Source organism: Macaca nemestrina, chromosome 10 (genome assembly GCF_043159975.1).
Source record: "Macaca nemestrina isolate mMacNem1 chromosome 10, mMacNem.hap1, whole genome shotgun sequence".
Classification (NCBI taxonomy): domain Eukaryota; kingdom Metazoa; phylum Chordata; class Mammalia; order Primates; family Cercopithecidae; genus Macaca; species Macaca nemestrina.
In genome coordinates, this window is record NC_092134.1 from 40,203,284 (window position 1) to 40,215,507 (window position 12,224).

Here is a 12,224-nt window from a genome sequence, read left to right on the forward strand (position 1 = left end):
AAAACAGACAAGAGAATATGCAAAATATGTAATGTCTGCACTGTGTTTGAATTTTTATTTGAACAGCCATAGAAATACTCTTGAAACAATCAAGAAAAGTTAAACTTGGACTGGATATTAAATATTATTCTTTGGAGGCATGACAATGTTATTGTTATGTTTCTTTTCTCAAGTTCTTACGCATGAGGGAAGCATACTGAAATATTCACAGGTAGAGAAATATGATGACTGGGATTTGTTTTAAAATACTCTATTTCACATGTGAAATTTTCCATAATAAAAGGTTTAAAGGCCAGGAACCATGGCTAGTGCCTCTAATCCCAGAAATTTGGGAGGCTGAGGTGGACAGATTGCTTGAACTCAGGAGTTCCAAGACCAGCCTGGGCAACGTGGTAAAGCCCTATCTCTATAAAAAATACAAAAATTAGACAGGTGTGGTGGCACATGCCTATAGTCCCAACTACTTGGGAGGTTGAGGAGGAAGGATTTCTTGAGCCCAGGAGGTTGAGACTGCAGAGAGTCATGATCACAGCACTGTACCCCATCCTGGGCAAGAGAGTAAGACTCTGTCTAGATATCAGATACCTTGATTTTATTTTTTTAAGGTGTGAATGTGATATGGCATAAGGAAGTTAACTTCAGTTTTGAATACTGGCTATATCTTTTATCAGCTATATGACTTAGGAAAGTCACTTAACTCTTACAAGCTCCATTTTCCCTATTGCCAAATAAGAATTACAATAATTCCTCTTGGCCAGGCGTGGTAGCTCACACCTATAATCCTAGCACTTTGGGAGGCCAAGGTGGGTGGATCACTTGAGGTCAGGAGTTCGAGACCAGCCTGGCCAATATGGTGAAACCCCATTTCTACTAAAAATACAAAATTAGCTGGGCATGGTGGTGCATGCCTGTAATCCCAGCTACCTGGGAGGCTGAAGCAGGAGAACGACTTAAACCCGGGAGCGGAGGTTGTGGTGAGCCGAGATGGTGCCACTGCACTCCAGTCTGGGTGACAGAGTAAAACTGTGTCTCAAATAATAATTAATAATAATAATAATAATAATAATTCCTCATTGCAATAAAGATTTAATGAAGCAGGGCGTGGTGACTCACATCTGTAATCCTACTACTTTGAGAGACTGAGGTGGGCAAATCGTTTGAGGTCAGGAGTTCAAGATCAGCCCGGCCAACATGGTGAAGCCCCATCTCTACTAAAAAATACAAAACTTAGCCAGCATGGTGATACATGCCTGTAATCCCAGCTACTTGGGAGGCTGAGACATGAGAATCTCTTGAACCTAGCAGGCAGAAATTGTAGCAAGACGAGATTGTACCACTGCACTCCAGCCTAAGCCACTGAGACTCTGTCTCAAATAAAAAGATTTAATGAAATAATGTGTGTAAAAGGTTTTGCAAAGCACCTGGTAGAGTAAATGCAAGTATTAGCCTAATCAGATTTAATTTTCATTTCTCACTATGTTCTCATTTAGCTTTTTTGTTTTTTGAGACGGAGTCTCCCTCTATTGATCAAGCTAGAGTGCATTGGCACCATCTTGGCTCACTGTAACCTTCCCCTCCTGGGTTCAAGCGATTCTCCTGCCTCAGCCTCCCGAGTAGCTGGTATTACAGGTACCAGCCCGGCTAATTTTTATTTTTAATAGAGACAGGGTTTCTCCATGTTGCCCATGCTGGTCTTGAAATCCTGGCCTCAGCTGATCCAACTGCCTCGGCCTCCCAAAGTGCTGGGATTACAGGCATAAGCCACCGCACCTGGCCTTATGCTCTCATTTTAAGCTACTATCTTTGAGTTTATACTTTGTCTTGTTACCTTATGTCTGAAAACTGCAAAAGTGAAAATGTACTTTTAAAAAATTCCTCAGGAATGGATAACTGGTGAACTGGCTTTATATCTTCTCATCTTTGGAATGCATCCAGACTTGACCTTTGATCTGTTAGGTTTTTATGACTACAAGTAACAGAAATGAAATCTGACCAACTTAAGAAAAAAAAAAAAAAAGGTGGGATATCTTAGAGAACAAGGAAAATCTGGATGTGGAAAGGCAGACTAAGAGAAATCTCAGGAACCAGAAAAAACCCCAAAATAAAAACTCTAAGTAGTGTAAATCCATAATGCTTAGCTGAAGAAAGTAAGAGACCTGAAGAAGGTCTCCATTCATCAGGATGAATGAATCTCAACTACGTCAATTCTCTTTTTCTTTTGGTGTTTTCTTTTTTTTTTTTTAGATGGAGTTTCACTCTTGTTTCCCAGGCTGGAGTGCAATGATGGAATTTCAGCTCACCACAACCTCCGCCTCCTGGGTTCAAGCAATTGTCATGCCTCAGCCTCCCGAGTGGCTGGGATTACAGGTATGTGCCACCACGCCTGACTAATTTTGTATTTTTAGTAGAGATGGGGTTTCTCCATGTTGTTCAGGCTGATCTTGAATGCCTGACCTCAGGTGATTCCCCCAACCTCAGCCTCCCAAAGTGCTGGGATTACAGGTGTGAGCCACTGCACCCAGCTGAGATTATTATCTATGTGGGACTACTAGTTGTTCTCCTGTACCCATTCTTTTTTTCTTTCTTGGCAATAGAGTTTTAGCTGGCTACATGCCTGCCTAGCTAAAGACTACATTTCCCAGCTTCCTTAGAAGCTAAATGTGGAAACGCTTTGACCCATGGCATATGCACAGAAGTAATATGTGAGATGTGCTCCTTGAGCCTACTTAAACTCTTCCCATGGCTGAGTGGAGGCTAGAACTGGAACAGCCACCTTGTGTTGGACCAATGGTAGAAGCAGGGCTGCCAGATTTAGCAACTAAAAATACAGAACACTCAGTTACATCTGAATTTCATATAAACAAGGAATACTTTAAGAAAAAAAATGCATGTCCCATGTCATATTTGAACATAGTGAGGTTCAATATATTGTTAAGTAAGAATAGAACAAGGAGCAGAATGATGTGTATAAATTGGTTAATGATTTATAGGCTAGGTTATGTTTAGGAAAAGAAATCTAGCTTTCGTTTAAATATGACCATTCTGACTGATATAAACAATGACTTTATTATTTTTGTTTTTGAGCCAGGATATTGCTTTGTTGCCCAGGCTGGAGTGCAGTGGTGTGATCATGGCTCACTGCAGCCTTGACCTACTGGGTTTGAGTGATCCTCCTACTTCTTCAGCCAGTGTCTACCACACCTGGCTAATCCATCCCATCCCCTCCCCTCCCCTCCCCTCCCCTCCCCTCCCCTCCCCTATTGCTTTCTCCCTCCCTCCCTTTCCCCCTCCTTCACTCCCTCCCTCCCTCTCTCCCTCTCTTCCTCCCTCCCTTCCTTCCTTCCTTCTTTCCTTCATTGCTTCCTCCTTCCCTCCCTCCCTCCCTCTCTCACTATCTCCCTCTTTCCTTCCTTAGCTAGACTCCATCTAAAAAAAAAAAAGAATGAGGGGGGTTGGTTAGTAGATTTTCTCCAGTTTCTCCATGTTTTGTTACCTCATCACATCATTTCTATTCATCTCTCCACAGATAGGTAGAAAGAAGCTTTTCTCTGTTCAATCACCATTATGAGGGCTTGGGTATCCTTCATACAGCTGATTGAATTTACATTTAAATGTACTTTGGGTTTGTTTACTTTACATTTCCCCCATTTTTCCTTTTAAAATAACTGTGGGACCAGGTGCAGTGGCTCACACCTATAATCCCAGCACTTTGGGAGGTGGATGCAGGTGAATCACTTGAGCCCAGAAGGTCAAGACCAGCCTGGGCAACATGTCAAAACCCTGTCTCTACCAAAAATACAAAAATTAGCAGGGCGTGGTGGCATGCACCTGTAGTTTCAGCTACGTAGGGGGCTGAGGCAGGAGGATTGCTTGAGCCCAGGAGGTCAAGGCAGCAGTGAGCCAAGATAATGCCACTGCACTCCAACCTGGGCAACAGAGTGGGACCCAGTCTCAAAAAAAAAAAAAAAAAAAAAAAAAAAAAAAAAAAAAAAAAAAACCCAAAAAAACAAAAAACGAAAAAGGTAAAAAGTAAAAAGTAAAGAAACAAAAACAAAAACAACAACAACAACAACAAAAACAACCAGCTGTGGTTTAAAAGGCAAATGGATCTGCATTAAACATTTTTTTTTCTTATTTATTTATTCCACACATACTTTTAAGTACATGCTGTATGCTAGGCAGTGTTGTAGGCATTGGGGATATAGCAGTGTACAGAAATGGGGAAATGTTCTAATGGAGAAGACAGTAAACAAGGTAAATATGTAAGATATGCTATATAATAGATAGTGATATTTGGTAAAGATATAAGAGCAGAAAATAAATTGTAGAAAACCAGATAGTGATGCAAAAAATCATTGTGTAATATAAGTGCAAGTAACCTTTGTCCCATAGAGATGCAGATGATTTGAGGCTGGTAAAGAGACTACAACCCACAGTTAGTTTTATTACCCTATGCGGCACTAACCAGTTTTTATGTAATTTAGTAATCATAGTCTAGCATTTTTGTTTGTTCTAGCATAGTCTAGCATTTGTTTTTTCTTTCATTGACTACCTGTCCTATGCCCCTTTGAACTGGCTTTCTCCTCTTGCTGACTCTCTTATCTATGAGCTCTTTGATTTTTTTTTTTTTTTTTCCCCCTGAAACAGGGTCTTGCTCTGTCAGCCAGGCTGCTGGAATGTAGTGGTGCAATCATGGCTCACTGCAACTTTGACCTCCTGGGCTCAAGCGATCTTTCTGCTTCAGCCTCCTGAGTAGCTGGTTCCACAGGCACGTGCCACCACAGGTGGCTATTTTATTTTTAGTAGAGACAGGGTCTCACTGTGTTGCCCAGGCTGGTCTCAAACTCCCAGGTTCAAGCAATCCTCCTGTCTCGGCCTCCCACAGTGTTGGGATTACAGATGTGAGGCAGCATGCTCAGCCAACTCTTTATATATGTACTGTGAGAGCCATGGCTTTTAGCTTTTTAAAAATTATACAATGACATATAGAATGCACTTTATATGCTTCTGATTTGTTACATACATTTTAATGAGTGAACAAAAACCTAAAATGTATATATTTAAAAATGAAACAATAGAGATAAAAAAAAACTTCCTTGTGGACTGATTTTCTACATTCTAATGTTGATAGACTGTTAGGCATTAGAAATTATAATTATGGGGCCAGGCGCGGTAGCTCACGCCTAAAATCCCAGCACTTTGGGAGGCTGAGGCAGGCGGATTATCTGAGGTTGGGAGTTTGAGACCAGACTGACCAACATGGAGAAACCCCGTCTCTACTAAAAGTACAAAATTAGCGGGGCATGGGGGCACATGCCTGTAATCCCAGCTACTTGGGAGGCTGAGGCAGGAGAATTGCTTGAATCTGGGAGGCAGAGGTTGCGGTGCGCTGAGATCGTGCCATTGCACTCCAGCCTGGGCAACAAGAGTGAGACTCCACCTCAGAAAAAAAATAAAAATAAAAATAAATTAAAATTATGAAGACCGTAGAGTTATATGCGATGAAAGCTTATGAGAATTTTTAAAAATATATAGATAAATAAGTAAATAAAACATTTAAACTCCTAGAATGATATTGCCTCTTTACTAGTGTAACCAGCATACTAGGTATTTAAGTATTAGAAATCATTGACATTGCAGAGCTCTCGAGTCAGGTTGTCTGGTTTTAAATCTTTGCCCAATCACTTCTTGATTTGGGCAAGTTATTTAATCTTTTTAAACCTCATTACTGGCTGGGCGCAGCAGCTCACGCCTGCAATCCCAGCACTTTGAGGCCAAGGCAGGCAGATCACCTGAGGTTGGGAGTTCGAGACCAGCCTGACCAACATGGAGAAACCCTGTCTCTACTAAAAATACAAATTAGCCAGGCGTGGTGGCGCATGCCTGTAATCCCAGCTACTCAGGAGGCTGAGGCAGGAGAATTGCTTGAACCTGGGAGGCAGAGGTTGCGGTGAGCCAAGATCACGCCATTGCACTCCAGCCTGGGCAACAAGAGTGAAACTCTGTCTCAAACAAACAACAACAACAACAACAACAACAAAACACCTCATTACTTTCTACCTCACAGGATTGTTATGAGGAATAAATGAAATAAGAAGCTTAAAACAGTGCTACCAAATGCTCACTCAATGTTAGTTACAAACTTTCTGTTTAGTTATTTTTATCTTTGCAATGAAAAGTTACAATATATAAAGTAATACAGAGCAAGTAAGTAACCAATGCAGCTTCCTATCATTGCATAAATTACTTTTAAAATCATATACAATGTTTGCAAAGTTCAATAGAATAATGGTACTCAGTGTTGAAACATTCTTACCAAAGCTTCTTTAAGGTCGAAACATTGATTTTAAAAAGAAACACAAAGCTTCTTTAAAGTCAAAACATTGATTAATTTTTATCCATCTAGAGTCTTGTATTTTATCTTTATTTTATTGAACTACAGAACATTTTACAACCACAGGTAAACTGTGTTGTCCAGTGAACCCCAGGTCAACCACAGGTAAATTGTGTTGTCCAGTGACACCCAGGTTTCAGCACCGATACTTCTTTTGCATGGAAAAACAAAACAAAACAAAAAACCTCAACAAAAACCTTCCTAAGTGAACTGTTGCTTAAGTTGCTTGAGTAAGCAAGTTAAAATATAAAGAAAAGCTCTGGCAAGCATTTCTTTAGAGGATTTATACTTAAACCAAATTTTAGTAGTTATTCTTCAAACCACAGAAACAAGACACGAAAATAAAAATTCAATACAATTAAGCAAAACAAGAATGGATATGGTGCCCTCTAAACTGTAGGCATAGTTATTCAAGCCAAGTTCCCCCTAGAGGTCAGAAGCTGCTATGCAAGCTTGAAAAATGACTCGGTGGCTCCGAATGCCTTCAGCTTTTAAAAATGGCTTGCTCTTTCCAAGTGTTTTCAACTTTTTAACTCAGAGCAAAAGGTATGAGAGATTCTTTTAATCTACTCTACCTCACGGTATTTAAAATTTAGCAAGATTGTCAATATGGAGGGAAAAATACGTATTGTTTTTGTTTCTTGAGACAGAGACTCACTCTGTCATCCAGGCTGGAATGCAGTTGCTCCATCACAGCTCACTGCAACCTCCCCCTCCTGGGCTCTGAGTAGCTGGGACTATAGGCATGGACCAACATGCTGAGCTAAATTTTTTGGTATTTGTTGTACAGGCAGAGTTTCATCATGTTGTCCAGCCTGGACTCGAACTCCTGGACAAATATATTTATTTAACTAACAATACTGCAACTGCCCAGTGGGTTCTCCTTGCCCACTGCCCAAACAGAGATGATTTATTAAGACAGGGGAATTGGAATATAGAGAGTTTAATTCACACAGAGCGAGCTGAATGGAAGACTAGAGTTTTATTACTGAAATCAGTCTCCCCCAAAATTCAGAGACTGCATTTTTTTAAGGATAGTTTTGTGGGTAGAGGGCCAGGGAGTAAAGAGTGCTGATTGATCAGGAGGTGCCAGCTGATGCACCATAATGCAGGGTCTAAAAAATATCTTGAGCACCAATCTTAGGTTTTACAATAGTAATGTTATCGGTAGGAACAACTAGGGAGGATTGAAATCTTGTGGCTTCTGGCTGCATGGCTCCTAAGCCATCATTTCTAATCTTGTGGTTAATAGGTTAGTCTTACAAAGACGGTCTGGTCCCCCTGGCAAGAAGGGGGTTTGTTTCGGGAAACTACTGTTATCATCTTTGTTTCAAAGTTAGACTATAAATTAAATTCCTCCCAAAGTTAGGTTGGCCTGCACCCAGGAATGAAGAAGGGCAGCTTGGAGAGTGTAAGCAAGCTGGAGTCAGTTAGGCCAGACCTCTTTCATAATTTTCTCAGTGTTTATTTTTGCAAAGGTGGTTTCAATACTCCTAACTTTTCTTGTTAAAATTACAATATATACTATTTCAGACTTTTTCTTCAGTATATGAAAGGATTTAAAGGTTTTTGTCACTTCTCATAAAAAAACTGAATTATTTATTAGTTTTAAATTTCTTCCCATCATCTTATGCAGTAACAACATATACAGCACAGTATCTTGAATGAATTGAGGAAAGAAATATAGCTCAGAGCAATCTGAGCTCTGTGAGGTCTGCAAAATGTGCCAGGCCCAGAGAGACATGAGTACGTGACTTTAGTTACATCTTACAACCCCCCACCATCTTGCATCCATGCCCAGGGGTAATTGTTTTTTGTTTGGGTTTTTGTTTTTGTTTTTGTTTTGATACAGGGTCCTGCTCTGTTTCCCAGGCTGGAGTACAATGGCATGATCCCAGCTCACTGCAGCCTCCACCTCCCTGGCTCAAGTGATCCGCCCCACTCAGCTTCAAGAGTAGCTGGGACTACAGGTGCATGCCACCATGTCTGGCTAATTTTTGTGTGAGTGTGAAGATGTGGTCTCACCATGTTACCCAGGCTGTGCTCAAGCTATCTTCCTTTCTTGGCCTCCCAAAGTTCTGGGATTATAGGCATGAGCCAACATGCCCTTTATCAGGTTTTTTTTTTTTTTTTTTTTTTTTCAGGCAGGATCTCACTCTGTTGCCCAGGCTGGAGTTCAGTGGCATGATCATGGATTTTGTTGCCCTGGCTGGTCTTTAACTCCTACCTTGGCCTCCCCGGGTGTTGGGATTACAGGTGTGAGCCACTGTGCCCAGTCAGGGACAATTGTTTAAAGGCATTCTGGCTGGCATGGTGGTTCATCCTGTAATCTTGGCATTTTGGAAAGACAAGAGAATCACTTGAACCTAGGTGTTTGAGATCAACCTCGGCAGTATAGAGGAAACCTGTCTCTATTTAAATACAACTATTTTGAAGAAAAAAAAAGGCATTTTGTTTCTGACTAGCTGACCTGCCCATTATCTTCATGTTCCTGAAATTTGTGATACAAAGAACGTCTTACAGCCAATCAATAAATTATATATTTAAATGTAAGTTATTGGCACATATATTAGCCCATTATCACACTGCTATAAAGAACTACCTGAGGTCTGGCATGGTGGCTCATGCCTGTAATCCCAGCACTTTGGGAGGCCGAGGCGGGTGAATCACTTGAGGTCAGGAGTTCGAGATGAGCCTGGCCAACATCGTGAAACCCCGTTTCTACTAAAAATGCAAAAATTAGCCCAGTGTGGTGGTGGACACCTGTAATCCCAGCTGCTGGCGAGGCTGAGGCAGGAGAATCACTCGAACCCTGGAGGCGGAGGTTGCATGGAGCCAAGATTGCACCACCGCACTCCAGCCTGGGTGATGAAGCGAGACTGTCTCAAAAAAAAAAAAAAAAAAAAGAACTACCTGAGACTGGGTAATTTATTTAAAAAAGAGGTTAGATTGACTCACAATTCCGCATGGCTGGGAAGGCCTCAGGAAACTTACAATCATGGTGGAAGGAAAAGGAAAAGCAAATAACGTCTTACTGTAGCAGATCAGGAAGAGAGAGAGAGAGAGAGTTTCACTCTCTCTCTCTCTGAGAACCACCAGATCTCAGGAGAACTCACTCACTATTATGAGAACAGTAAGGAGGAAATCCAACCCCCATGATCCAGTCACCTCCCACCAGGCCCCGTCCATGACACGTAGGGATTACAATTCAACATGAGATTTGGGTGGGGACACAGAGCCAAACCGTATCAGTAAACAGCGTAAGACCACCTCTTCTTGTCCCTTAAAAACCTACTTGTGGCTGGGTGTGGTGGTTTACACCTGTAATCCCAGTACTTTGGGAGGCAGAGGCGGGAAGATTGCTTGAGCCCAGGAGTTCAAAACCAGCCTGAGCAATACAGTGAGACCCTCTCTCTCTCTCTAAAAAAAAAAAAAAAAAAAAAGTCAAGAGGATTGCTTGAGCCCACGAGGCACAGGCTGCAGTGAGCCTTGATTGTGCCACTGCACTCAGCCTGGGTGACAGAGAAAGACCCTTTCTCGTAAATAAAATAAAATAAAACAAAACCCCAGCTACTTGTAATCGCTTCTAGTTGGAGTATATATTCAGGGAACTTTGAGTCTATGTTCTAGGTTGCAGTCTTTAAAGCTGGCCCAGATAAACTCTCTACTTACATTACATTTGCCTCAGTTTAGGTCAACAGAACAACAGTACAATCTGGATTTTAATTGAATTGAGCAAACGGATATTTTTTCTTGAAGGCCACACAATGCTCTACAACCTGAGGAAAGAGGCATTAGGGAAAAGGAAGAGGAGGGGTATTGTATTTTTCCAAGTGGTTCTTTAATTTTCTTTTCAGGTTAATTTGTTTGTTGCTTTTTTCATCACCTAAATGCCTATTTTGTATATTAACCAAAATATGTCAATAAAATATATTTTTGGATCACATTTTTAGCCAACTAACTCATAACAAGCATAGTCCTGAAAAAGTTTAAAAAAGGCATATTGGGCTGGGTGCGGTGGCTTACGCCTGCGATCCCAGCACTTTGGGAGGCCGAGATGGGCAGATCAGGAGGTCAGGAGTTTGAGACCTTCCTGGCCAACATGGTGAAACGCTGTCTGTACCAAAAGTACAAAAAAATTAGCTGGGAGTGGTGGTACACGCCTGTAATCCCAGCTACTCAGGAGGCTGAGGCAGAATTGCTTGAACCCACGAGGCAGAGGTTGCAGTGAGCCAAGATTGAGCCATTGCACTCCAACCTGGGCTACAGGGGGAGACTTCATCTCCAAAACAAAACAAAACAAAAGTGTGTTGTGTTTTTTATGTTATCTACCAAATTTTAATATTAAATTTCATTTGATATTACTTAGAAGCAATGACATAAATAAAGGATGATTGTGCTGAGTTATCAAGTTTTTCTCTCTTAACAACACAAAAAGATTTTTCTAGGTAGAAATAGATACAAATAAGAGGAGAGAGGGAGTGTGTGTATGTACTTCTTTCACTAGAATATATTTTTACAAAATAATAATGTCCCTAGTAATAATACTTTGGAGTGCTTTACCATCTCTATTCTTTACTTACGCTGCCATCTATATGCGAGCAAGACATTTTCAGATTAGTATTTCACAAAAGCCATTTATTTGAGTCCTTACTGCATTACTTTAAAAGTTCAGACCATTCTAAGTAATCTATGAGTTTAATCAATGGTACCGTTAGAATTAGCCTCTGTAATCTTCTACCATTGAGTTTCTATCAAATTCTAAGGGGAGATAGAAGTGCTGTAGGTCTAAATTGTATGCAACCCATCATCCTAATTATATCATGTAGGGAGGCCAGCTGGCTAGCTGTCAAGAGACCTCAGGAAGCTCATTTACATTGGTAAATTCACTGTGGTACAGGCTCTGAATCTTTGCTCAGCAGGTTCAAAACTTGAATTTTTGTCAGCATGTTGAAAGTAAATTCTTCTCTTAGCAGACTCATATTATTCAAACATACAGAGGCTGAAATGGTATTAATTTACAATGGGCAACAAATTTTTTATGTGAGTTGTGCATTTACTCTTAGAGACAAAACTACCTGGGAAGACAAGTATAATTGAAAGTTTGGGGGGTATGTATTCAGAACGAGAGAAGATAGCTGGAAGATGTACCTTACATTTTTGTCAAATTTGTCATGTGGCCCAGAGTGTTTTGCGTGTGTGACCCAAGGTCTCTTCTTCCCTGTAGTTACAGGGTTGAGTACGAAAATGTAGGTATACATAGGCCATGTAGTTTAGTTTGGGAGGCAAGGTAAGACTTGCAGATGAGTAGGAATTAGACAGGTAACAGTAGGATGAGTGTAGGGAACATTCCAGGCATATGAAATAGCATATATAATGGTTTGGAAGTAAGGGAGAAACTATGATGAGCCCAGAAATGTATAATAGTTCAGCATGCCTGAAGTGTACAGTGTAAAGAAAATAATGTCAGGCTGGGCACAGTGGCTCACATCTGTAATCCCAGCACGTGGGAGGCCAAGGTGGGAGAATCATTTGAGGCCAGGAGGTTGCGGCTGCAATGAGCTGAGATCGCAGCACTGCATTCCAGCCTGGGCGACAGTGTGAGATCCTATCTATATCCAAAAAGAAAAAAAAAAAAAAGAGAGAGAGAGAGAAAGAAAGAAAGAATTCTTCTTCAGCACCCTATTATGTAAAACAGATACAGATAAAAGTAAAGCTATATCAGCTAACTCAAGGGTGAATAACACAGGGCCTCAATTGCTTGATTTTCTCCATCCACTGAGGTGACTTCTGAGGACTCTAGGGCTTCAAGGAACACACTTTCAAAAAC